At 36.0% G+C, this 12,562-nt stretch overlaps 1 protein-coding gene across 24 annotated transcripts in view; it reads left to right on the top strand.

Annotated features, from left to right (window-relative positions):
* The first annotated feature begins 4,166 nt into the window (after positions 1–4,166).
* Positions 4,167–12,562, top strand: part of st3gal3a (ST3 beta-galactoside alpha-2,3-sialyltransferase 3a) — a 71,167-nt gene continuing 62,771 nt past the window's right edge. For 13 of the 24 annotated variants that reach the window (XR_012407231.1, XR_012407227.1, XR_012407232.1 and 10 more), the window contains exon 1: positions 4,210–4,351. The gene's annotated coding sequence lies outside the window, so the exon portion shown is untranslated. Of the gene's footprint in view, positions 4,832–12,562 lie in introns of all 24 variants that reach the window. The other 11 variants (XR_012407228.1, XM_073952715.1, XM_073952720.1 and 8 more) reach the window with 3 other exon arrangements.

A 12,562-nucleotide genomic window follows, 5' to 3' on the forward strand; every position in this document is an offset into this window, starting at 1 on the left:
TGGGTGTTGCCGATAAAAGTGAGGACCTGGGGTGTTCCCGGACACCACCCTCACTATTCTAGTGACAAGTAAACAATATCTGCCTAGTTCAGCTCTATGGACGTGCCGGCCCTGACAGCAGTGTTGAGAACCGGGTACTGTGCACTATGGTGTTAGTAACTACCAGGGGCGGACTGGGACAAAAATTCAGCCCTGGCACTGTAGCCACAGCAGCCCAAATTACCACACAGACACAGCCCCACCCCACCCCACGCATATTCCCTACTTATATTGGTGTACAGATGGTGAAATAATATAAGCAGTACCATATTTAATAGATATTTAAACATTTAATGTATGTGACTGGAACAAAAACAACCAGTTGTCATTCTCTGCACCTCTACCTAAGGATTAAATACATACTGTAAACCAGGGGCGGACTGGGACTAAAAATCAGCCCTGGCACTGTAGCCACACCAGCCCACATTACTACACCAACACAGCACGGACACGCACATTCACTACTTATTTTGGTGTACAGATGGTGTAATAATATAAGCAGTACCATATATGTAATAGATATTTAAACATTAAATGTATGTGACTGGAACAAAAACGAATTTATATATGCGATCATTCATTCATTTTCTTTTCGGCTAAGTCCCTTTAATAATCTGGAATCACAACAGCGGAATGAACCGCCAACTTGTCCAGCATATGTTTTACGCAGCAGATGCCCTCCAAAGTGCAACCCACTGTGAAACCCCTTTACACACATTCACATACATGCACTACGGACAATTAAGCCTACCCAATTCACCTACAGCACGTGTTTGGACTCGTGAGGGAAACCAGGAAGAAACCCACGTGAATATGTGTTGGAAACACCAACTAACCCAGCCGAGGCTCGAAAAAGCAACCTTCTTGCGCCCCTCCGCTGCCCTCTTTCGAGACTATTTCTGTTAATTTTATGCATTTCGGCAGAGTTTAACTTTTTTTTTTTTGCTTTCTCCGAGCTTTTCGGCACCTCCTTTCCTTTTTTATGGTCCATTTCTGACAATTACCTTGTGTTGCACTTACTGTTTTTTTGACATTCTAGCCAGATTTTGGGTCAGCCCAACTCGAAACCAGCCGGTCATTGCTGATTGGGCCAATGCTTAACATTTATTATTATTATTACTATCATCATCATCATCATCATCATCATAATACTCACATCTTGCAAGAGATAAAAGCTGCCTGCATGTAAAAACAATACAAATAAAAAAAATTTAAAAATAGCTGACCGGCCCACATTTGCCAGAATTGCCAGATGGCCAGTCCGCCCCTGCTGTAAACTATGCATGTATTTAATGTTTAAAGACTAGCTATGTGTTCAAATGCCTATAGTACTACTATACAGGTAGCTATAGGTTCTTTTGCATGTTAGACTATATTGCTAGTACAGTAGGGTACAGCAGTCTATATACGCTAAATCCCAAGTTATCAGCTGATAATGATATTTTAAAATGCACGGGAGTTCTACGCTAAGCTTACAACCGTTAAACAGTGTAGGTTACTGTCAAAAACTGTCAGAATGGTAACAAAATTTCTTAGTATCTTAGACTTAGAAGTATATTTTTGGTTTTCTTCTTACCTCCTCTACCGCGCTACTGTCTTCTGATGCAGCAGCCAAATTAAAACCAGGCGAGATTATTTCAGTTGATTTTTCAGCCCTTTTTTTGGTTTCTTGGAGCTTTTCGACACTGACTTTCCTTTATTTATGGTCCATCTCTGACAAATAGCGTAAGTTGCACTTACTGTATGTTTGACATTCTTGCCAGAGTTTGATTCGCGTAACCTCTGATTGGGTGGGCCCCTCTCAAAACCAGCCGGCCGTCACCAATTGGGCCGGCTGACAAACATTTAATTATAATAAATGCAATAATAATACTTATTATTATTACTATATTATAATCATTATCATAATATTCACATTTTGCAAGAGATAAAAGCTGCCTGCTTGTAAAAATAATACATATTAAGAAAAAAACAAAAAACTGACCAGCCCACATTTAAAAACTGGTCCGGCCCTGCATTTGCCAGAATTGCCAGATGGCCAGTCCGCCCTGGTAACTACTATAAAGCCTGTTTCGGACGGTCGCTGCGATTGGATACCAATGTTGTCGACCCGGGAGTGTGTGTGTGGGGGGGGTAGTTGAAATTACGGGAGTTTTCTGGGATAAATAACAAAATGGGTGGATGGCTGGAGATGGGTCTGAAATACGAGAGACTAACGGGAAAAACAGGAGTGTTGGCAGGTATGCTCACACATACACTCTGTACTCTGACTACTTCAATATTGCGATAAGCCTAGCTGGGAATCCGCTTGTTTAGTGTGACGTCACGCGAAGCGGCTTCCGGGTCTAAGCGCTCTATACAACTAAATAGGGAGACTTGTGAAATGGTAATAATAAACGTTTACAAAGCGATTTAATAGTTTAGAAAATCACGATCGCAATATATATATCCATGCCTAATATCCAATGGCCAGAAAGTAGTTCATTTTTTTTATAAATTGTTACAATTTTGGTATTTGTGATGCAGCAAGCCCAGAGATGGTTGTGTACACTACGACTTTATATAAAATTAATGTGTGATATAAATGAAATGTTATCATAAACGAATAATTTCTCAACTCAAATGAGTGGCGGCTTGAACCCGGAAACAGTATTACATACGTCACCAACACGTCACCACTTAACAAGCGGATTTCACAGTGGCTGCGTCCGAAACCGTATACTTCCATACTATATAGTACGCTAAAATCAGTATGCGAGCCGAGTAGTATGTCCGAATTCATAGAATTCGAAAATCAGTATGCGAGCCGAGTAGTATGTCCGAATTCATAGAATTCGAAAATCAGTATGCGAGCCGAGTAGTATGTCCGAATTCATAGAATTCGAAAATCAGTATGCGAGAAATACCCGGATGACTTACTACTTCCGGCGAGATTCTGAAGTGCGCATCCCATGCACGCTGCGCTATCCCATGATGCCCCGTGAGAGATTTTATGACTGGACGTGAAATGACACAACTGATGCAGGTAGGTCACGTGACCATGACAAAATGGTGGATGTAGTACGTCTGAATTCCATTCATACTTTTCACATTCATGCTGTATAGAACAGGTGTGGGCAAACTTGATCCTGGAGGGCCAGTGCCCTAGTTTAGCTCCAACCCTATTCAAACAGACCTCCACATAGAATTCAAGTGATCTTGAAGACATTGATTAGTTTGTTCAGGTGTGTTTGACTAGTGTTGGAACAAAACTCTGCAGGGACACCGGCCCTCGAGGATCAAGTTTGCCCATCCCTGGTATAGAACGTACTTTTCTAACGGCCGAGTAGTACGTTTAAATTCAAATGCAGTACATACTGAGTAGTAGGCTGTTTCGGTCGCCTCTGTCTCGCGATGAATGCTGTCAACTAAAAGCAACAGACTGTCATCAGTCCAATCAGTGCAGATTAGTTTCGTGCTAATGAGGGGTTTGGGAAAAAATGAATCGCTAAACGCTAAATCGCTGGGATAAATAGGTAAAAATAAATGCAGATTGACAATGAAAGTGTTTTTTTTTTTTACCTTGCAAGCAGATCAGCCAGTTGTTGGAGACCCTTAAAACCCTTAAGACCCTTAAAACTAAAATATGACCCTTTTTAGTGTATAATAGGGGCTCTTTAAGATCTTGTGTAAGGTTGAATCGAGATCGCAATCTTTTTTTGATTGATCGTGCAGCCCAACTTGTGATGGACAGTAAGAAAGATGCCTTCCTAATCAACAAACATCCTTAAGTTGGGAAAATTCTATACACAAATCTAAACAGTCCAGTTGTTTGTGCCTTTTAAAATGAGAATATATTTCTAATATAAAAACCCTGATGATACTGAAAACAAAAGGTGCAATTAATATTTGTTTTCTATAGAAAAACATAAACTAAAGGTAAAACACTCCTTCATTTTATTCAGTTATTTATTATTTGATTTATATTAAGCCTATCAATATGTAATACTAGCTATTATTTTTACTTTTATACGTACATGTGTGATTTTTTTGTTGTGTTTATTGTGATGCAAAGACATACTATATGTTAATAAATACAAATTACCAGTTCACAGGGAAAGCCCCTCCCCCCTGCTCCTCTTGCCCCTCCCCCTCACCCTTTACAGCATGAACTCTGTTAACACTTCAGTTGACTGAGCTGGAAACAGCCGATAAGCGGAGCGCAGAGATAACAGTAATGTTTTACCCGTTTCCCAGGGGGGCCATAGAGACTGACGAGTGAGTCCGTCGTGTATTTATGGATTTATTATCATTATGGCCGCGTTTCTGTGAGGTAAGACAGGTAGCCAGTCTCTCTCGCAGACACACACACACACACATTCACACGCACACACACACGCGCGCGCTCCCTAAATCTCTGTGTTGACATTTTGTTTCATGTAACGGCTGTCGGCTCGGGTGTGTCTCATTTGCACCGTTTGACTTTGTAGTTCACTTGTGTTTAAGAGGGGCTATATTGGGTTGGTGGTGTTAGCTGACACGCTACATCGCTAACCGGATGTGTCTGTTACCGTTACAACGGACGGACACAAGAGCGAAGGGTCGACCTTTGGTTACTGAACGGTGTTGTTTTTTCACTACTAGGTGTTGAAGAAGTTTTTAGGGGAGTTCTTTAAACCATTGACATGAAGTAATCTGTGAAAAGTACTGGGGGAATGCTTTTCTAAGACATTTAGCTTCGTAGTAACTAATATATTTGGAAATGAATGATAGCAGACTGTTTTTGAGTGAGCACCTGATGTTTGTCATCGAGGTAAAGTTGCTTTTATATTCAGACTTTCTCCCTAATTATGTAATTTCTGAAAGTATTATTTGCATAATCTAATTAGTGGATTCATATTATCTACAAATGACAATCAAAGTACAATATATGCTAACTTCACCAAATTGTAAACTAGTTTTAATTGATCTAAAAATGTTTTATGATTCCCTGACTCCTATACTGAGTAATCCCTAAGCTCTTTCAACTGCTGAAAAAATACCTGCACATGATTGTTTTCTGTTGTTAATTAACTTGTATACTGTTTTATGTATAATTCTGTACTCTCCTGTTTAATCAATAAAAAGATGAATAAAAACAACAATAAACAAGATTGAAGTTGGTTATATATTTATACATTGGGACTTTATCCTTACTAACATAGTTTCAGAAAAGTATCGTTTGCAAATTCTTAATGGGGAAGTCATATTAGCAGCCAATGACTATCAAAGTACAACATTGTTTACTGTTAAATAAATAGTGCTAATGTTGTTTTGAAGTCACACGTACATGCTAGTTAAGACCAAATATTCAAAGTCGCATGGTAAACAATATAGAGACCTATGAATGAACGAATGTGCGAATATAAAACTAACTTTACCTCAATATAAAAAGACTATCGAAGTACAACATTGTTCACATTCAAAGAAATAGTGCTAAGGTTGTTTTGAAGTCGTACTTGCATGAGATTTCAGACTGAATATTTAAGGTAATGTGGTGAACAATATGGGGAGTGTGTCACAAGTTGTCACTGAACGAATGTGCTAATATAAAAATGACTTCATTGTGTTTGTCGTGGTTAACAGTCGTTATTGACAGACAAGTGGCAGAAAAAATATGAAAAGACATAAATAATTATATAATATTTTATTCTGTTGGTAGCATGTGTCTTATTGTCTTTTGATTGTTTTGTCTTATTAAATTTAGCTATAAAGTAAATTAATTGTAATTTATATTGGTGTATCATTATTATTAAAATAACATGCATTGCATTTTAATCGTTAAAACATGTAGCTTGGTTTGTTAAATTAGCTTTTTTTTTTGTTTGTGTATTTTTTTTATACATTTTAAAAATGTAATCATTTACTTTAAATTCCAGGGTGTCTGTGGGATCTTTAAAAGTGTTAATGTCTTAAAGCTAAATTCTATGCCTTAAAATGTTAAATTCTTGCTTAAATGTTGAGTTGTAGGTCTTAAATCTTTATTTTATTAATCCTAATTTTATTTTGTTCATGTATAACTATCCAATCTGGCCATTGACACCCTCAATCACCAACAATCTCAATAAAACTTTAAACTTTTTATTTAAAAATAGCGTTTAAATATTTTCCTTACAGTAACATTTGCTTAATAGTTCTTCTTTTATTTACTGTCGAGGATACTGACCTGACCTATATATATATATATATATATATATTTATTATTAAATTATTATTATTATTATTATTATTAATATTGTAGACTGAAGTCATTTAGTGCTATGTTTTGTTTTGTTCTTAGTAAGGGTTATAGGGTTTGTTAATGGATATATTTGAAAATTATTTTTAAAAAATGTAAACAAAATTATTCTTATTGTATTGTTATATGTTTTTATCTTTAATAATGTTTGATTTGGCAGTAGACACGGGCCAGTATATGATTCTGACGGTAACTTTGGACAAAAATATCATGGTTTCTCAGTATTGTGATTACTGCTCTAAAATAAGTTCTTTTTAAATGTCTGGGTAAAAAAACTAAAACTTGTAAAAAAAAAAAAATTGTACATGTATTGTAAGGAATAGGATAACAGAAAATGGTGCCGATTTTAAAACCTTGACTTTTTCAACTTGCAGTATACCTTCAAAACGGTTTTCATCTTTTCTAACTGGGATATTCATGTATAAGTCTAAAATTTAATTCATTATGGTCTTAAAATACTTAAATTTAAGTTTGTGAAACCTGCAGAAACCCTGAATTCATATATTTACTAATTCTACGTAATTAAATCAGCCTTGCACCTGTCCATATGTCTAAACTTGTTAATATCCCTAACCAACAGTTAACACCAAACCTCTCTCTAATCAATTCTTAACACATCCAAATATATAAACTAAATTTTAAAGTGCTCATATCACAGCAGTTTGGCCATCATTTCTCTAATGTGACCCGGTACTACAAAACCAGTCTCAAGTTACACAGGTATATTTTTGACTATGTCTAAAATGGTGTTTTTATTTGAATATCTTTTAGGGCTGTGCGATCTATCGAATCGCAATCGCAATTAACAATTAAACCGACAGACCGACCTACCTACCTATCTAGGCAAGGCAAGGCAAGGCAAGGCAAGTTTATTTATATAGCACATTTCATACACAATGGCAATTCAAAGTGCTTTACATAAACAAGAATAAAAGAAACAAGAAAAATAAAAACAAATAATAAAAATGCGTTAAAAACAAAACAAAACATAAAAACAGGTAAAATGTGATATAAAAGAATGAAGAAGAAGAGAAAAACATGATAGTGCAATCTGTCGGACGCAGCACAGTGCTCATTCAGTAAAGGCACAGCTAAACAGATGTGTTTTCAGTCTTGATTTGAATGTGCCTAATGTTGGAGCACATCTGATCATTTCTGGAAGCTGATTCCAGCAGCGAGGGGCATAGTGGCTAAAAGCTATATATCTATCTAGCTATATACCTAACTACCTATCTACCTATCTAGATATAGATATATAATTTTCCCCACCCAGAGCAAATGCGTGACTGCCATCTGTGTGTGACAGTCTTACTAGAAAATTGAGTGAGGACACTTTGGTTCTGCTCAATCAGAGTTACGCAACCAAACTATGCAAAAAGCCCACAATAAACAAACAGGAAAGTGCAGACAAGTGGGATGATGACATCTGCCGCCTCAGAAGCATTAATGGACTAATTCATATCACAGAATAACAGCACTACAGTAATATTGGAATATTTTGCTTTCAAAGTCACAGACACCAAACAAAAACAGGTCATTTGTAAGAGCTGTTGCAGAATTGTTGCCACAGCACAAGGAAATACAACAACCAGCATCTATAAAAGCACCATAGGCAGCTATATGAGTGTCTTGCTAAGAAGTCAATTAAAAGTATTGCCAGTAACACTCAATATAGTAGCGAGCAACAGCAAAGTACAATTTCAGAGTTGTTTGTAGCTGTTTACGCCATATAAAAAGACACCAGGAGATAACTAACGATGTAACTTACTACTGTTTGCTCTGAAGAAAAATGTTTAATATCTGAATATTTATATACACACTTGAATAAAAGTTGGAGTTAATATCTTTTCAGTTCTTCTTTAACTAACACTCACTGCATTTTAGCAGTAAGATGCTGATACAGAATATTCAGCTCAAGCTTGACTACATGATTAAATCGCAATATCCTTAAAAAAAAATCCCAATTAGATTTTTTCCCTAAATTGCACAACCCTATCATCCATTAAAGATAATGTTTCATGAAAACATTTAGTAAATTTCCTAGTGTTTTCCTTGCGCTTCAGATAAACCACTTTAAAGGCAATTCAAATTATACAGTAGATATTTAACAAGATATTAATCTCGACTAGACATGGTTCAAGGTCACAATTGTGCTGTATTAACACACTTGTTTGCATGCTAACCTGTAAATCTACCATTATGCCATTAAACCTGTCCTTAATCTGAACTAATCTAAATCTTCACCAAGCATCGACCCCTTAAGCTCTGCTGCATATTTAGAAAACATTTTGTACATTTTCTAGTGTTTTCCTTGCATTAAGCAGATAGACAACTTTAATAGACTCAGATTATAGATATTTAAATAGATCTTCATCACTTAATAAATTCTTGCAAAGTATACATTTATAAATTGAAAGCTTATTTATAAAGCTGTTGTGTGCTTTATAAATGTCAGTTTATGAAAATTGACACTGGTTTTGTGGTCCGAGGTCACAATTGTGCTATATTAACAGACTTGTTTGCATACTAACCTGTAAATCTACCAATACCACTAAACCTGTCCTTTATCCGGACTAATCTAAATCTGCACATATCTCTAAACCTGCACCAAGCATCCACCCCGTAAGCTCTGCTGCATCATTAGAAAACATTTTGTGAATTTCCTAGTGTTTTCCTTGCATTGTTCAGCACTTCATTTGACTTTAAACTTTAAAGGCAACTCAGGTATTCAAATAGATCTTCATCTCCGCCAAATCCGCTTGTTGAGTGGTGACGTGTTTGTGACGTATGTAATACTGTTTCCGGGTCCAAGCCGCCTTTTATTTGAGTGGAGAAATAATTTGTTTATGATCACGTTTTATTCATATCACACATTAAAGTTAATTTTACATAAAGTCATAGTGTACACAACAGTCTCTGGACTTACTGCATAACAAATACCAAAAAATTTTTACAATTTATAAAAATATTAATCACTTTCTGGCCATCGGATATTAGACATGGACATTTATTCTGCGATCGTGATTTTCGAAAGCATTAAATCGCTTTGTAAACGTTTATTATTACCATTTCATAAGTCTTCCCATTCAGTTGAATAGAGCGCTTGGACCCGGAAGCCGATTCGCATGACGTCACACTAAACAAGCGGATATTGTTCTTGTAAAGTATACATTGATATATGGAAAGCTTATTTATAAAGCTTTTGTGTGCTTTATAAATGTCATATTTCAAATGACATGCTGATGCTGGTTTTGTAGTCCAAGGTCACAATTGTGCTATATTAGTTTAACTCTTTATTTGCAATTCTCAATCAGAGAGTTAACACAAGTGAGGGGAAGAAAAACCATAATGCATTAATTTCACAATATTGAAGAAAACTCTGGGATGGTAATTAAACACATTCCTTACTCTTTGAACCATGTTCAGAAAAAAAATACAGAAAGTAAACAAACACCAAATAATAAATTAACAAATGTCCCCCAAGTAAACCATTACTGTTCTTTGAGCACAAAACCCCAGAGAGCAGTGCGCGTTGGACAGTTCATCAAGGATGTACTGCTGGATTTCATCTCACTATAGTTGTTAAACGTGATATTTAATTAAACTCATCTCTATCTAAAAACTCTTCGGTCTTTTGAATCTATCAGGTAACGTGTCACAGCGTCGGCACACTGCTTCAATCTTCGGCTTTCAGGCTTGTACTTAGTAATTTTAGCGAAAATCTCAGATACTGTTCGTTGGTTCCTGTAGGTTTTGCACCTTTTTACTAACCAAGTTTGTCGACGCCATTATAACGACACAAATCACACTGCCTATTCATGTCAGAGTCCTGCGGAAAAAGTGATTGACAGGTGGTAATTTGTGTTTAACTTATCTTTATTTATTTATGATTTGTTTATGGGTAAAACAAAGACCATGCGGGTCAGGTAGTTGAAATGGTAGGCTGCAAATAATTAATTTGTTATGAATTAATAACAAATGAACGAAACAATGCCATCGTCTGACAAATTGGCCGACATTGCCCAACCCTAAATGGCACAACATATTTTCTGCTGATAAATTTTTGGTGATCGAAAATTCGGTACATTTCTAATATCAGCACACTTTTAGATTATTATTTTTGCACATTTCTGCTGTTTGATAATCTTTCAGATCAATATAGAGTAAAGAAGTCCAGAGCTTATCATTCTTATTCACATAAATTTTATCGCGATTCGATATAATTTATCTGCCCAGTCCTAGTTTAAATTTTGTCCAATAAATTCTGTGTAATAGTTTAAACTGTATCAGTGAATGACGAGCACAGATAGTAATACACGACAAAGAACTTTTAACCATTCATTATCTGAAAAATCATGGTTAACATCTGATTGCAGTCTAATGTGCTATAACCTGTAAATACCACTGTAAACACCAATACTACCAAACCTGTCTTTAATCTACAGATTCCCGTATCTCACTAAACCTGCACCAACCAGTGACCCCTTAATCTCTTCTGCAACTTTAAAAACGTATTCAAAATAATTGTGATTGTGTGAGTGGTTCATCTTATCTGAAAGCCAACTCAGTAATTTAGTTTTAGTTTTATTTTTATTTTTGTGAACACTTGGTATCTAGAATTGTAGGATGTTTTTCACACTGTGTGTAGACTGTACTTTTTATTTTCAGTTAACCTCAACATTGACTTCTTGTGCTAACAACAGCTGAATTACCTGGATTTACTCAAAGCAAGCACCTTTTTATTACTGGTTATACAGGTTATTCAGACTGAATTATCGGATCATGTAGAAACGGCTCCTTTACCATGTTTTCAGCAGCTTTCAGTATCATAGAAAATATATCAGCAAAATTAAAAAGGATATAAGCAATATCCTAAGCAATAACTGGTAACTTTGGTAGTTTGGTGTAAACTATGGTCACTCTGTTAAGTGTTTGGAGTAAACATGCTTGAAATTTTGCCTTCAGGCCTGTTACAGCATGTTCAGAACATATAAAGTAATATTTCTCAACCCTGCATTGAACTTGGTGCTCTTTGGTGAATAGAATTTGTATTTGTTGTTCACTTAAATCTGCAATGATGATATCAGGAATTGAAAGACTAAATTGATCAGTTTTAGATTTAGTTTGTATGCAGTTGAAGGCTGAAATTGTTATTATTTTTCAAATATTTCCTAAGTGATGTTTAACAGAGTTAAAACGTTTTGACAGTATTTTCTCTCTCTCTCTTTTTTTTTCTCAAGAAAGTCGTTTTATTTTCATTTCATTTTATTCAGCCAATATATTAAATATGGACCCAGATCAGTCTCAATAGTAATACATTTCCAAAAATAAAATTCATACATGCACAGCACAATTCACGTTTACAAAAAACTATTTGTTAATCCAAAACACAATTTAAAAATGCACGTATTCAATTTGTAAATTCAAAAAACATTTTAAAAATGTGTTTTAAATTTACGAATTGGATTTGCACATTTATGAATTGTGTTCATCTATAGTCTGCTGCCTCATGCCAACGCCCGCCTCCCACCAGTGCTGATATACAGCAATATTACACTGCTACTCGTGTGATGTTGCTCATAGATAGATGGATGGATGGATTGATGGGTGGATGGATTGATGGGTGGATGGATGGATGGGTGGATGGATGGATGGGTGGGTGGGTGGATTGGATGGATGGATGGATGGGTGGATTCTATTTTTCTTTTATTTCCTCTTAATTACCAATCATATGATCAGATTTGGTCCACTCTCTCTATTATGCTGCCTGACTGGGTTTCAACCCTGGTTTCAACAAGGTCCACTACTGACGTAATGGGTGCGGGTATTTTAACGTTTTACTGCTACAGCCTTCAACTCTTTTTGTGTTCAAACCAAACTCGGTGCGGTTTTTCACATGACAGGTTTTACTTCCTTCATACACGTTAAGAGATCAAGTTGATTAACTTGAAAAGGAAATACGCGTGGACACAATGCACAAAGACGTGACTCAGTAAAACGTGAAGTCATGTATCATTTTAATTGTTGCATTGGTCTTAATGTAAATCCCCTCGTCAGGCAGCACTAGAGCAGTGTATCAAACAGAAGGCATTAACAAAAGAAAAATACACAACTTAACACACTTAAATGCTTGTATTTGTTGTATTTGCACCTGCTCTGCGATGCAGGTCCATAACTTCATGCATTGGGTTAAATTAGGCTGTCCAGTCTCTGTTCAGTCCATTACTACCTAGGCATGGGAAGATAACTGTCAAGGTTCAAGGTATA

Source organism: Danio rerio, chromosome 6 (genome assembly GCF_049306965.1).
Source record: "Danio rerio strain Tuebingen ecotype United States chromosome 6, GRCz12tu, whole genome shotgun sequence".
In the NCBI taxonomy this organism is placed as follows: Eukaryota; Metazoa; Chordata; class Actinopteri; order Cypriniformes; family Danionidae; genus Danio; species Danio rerio.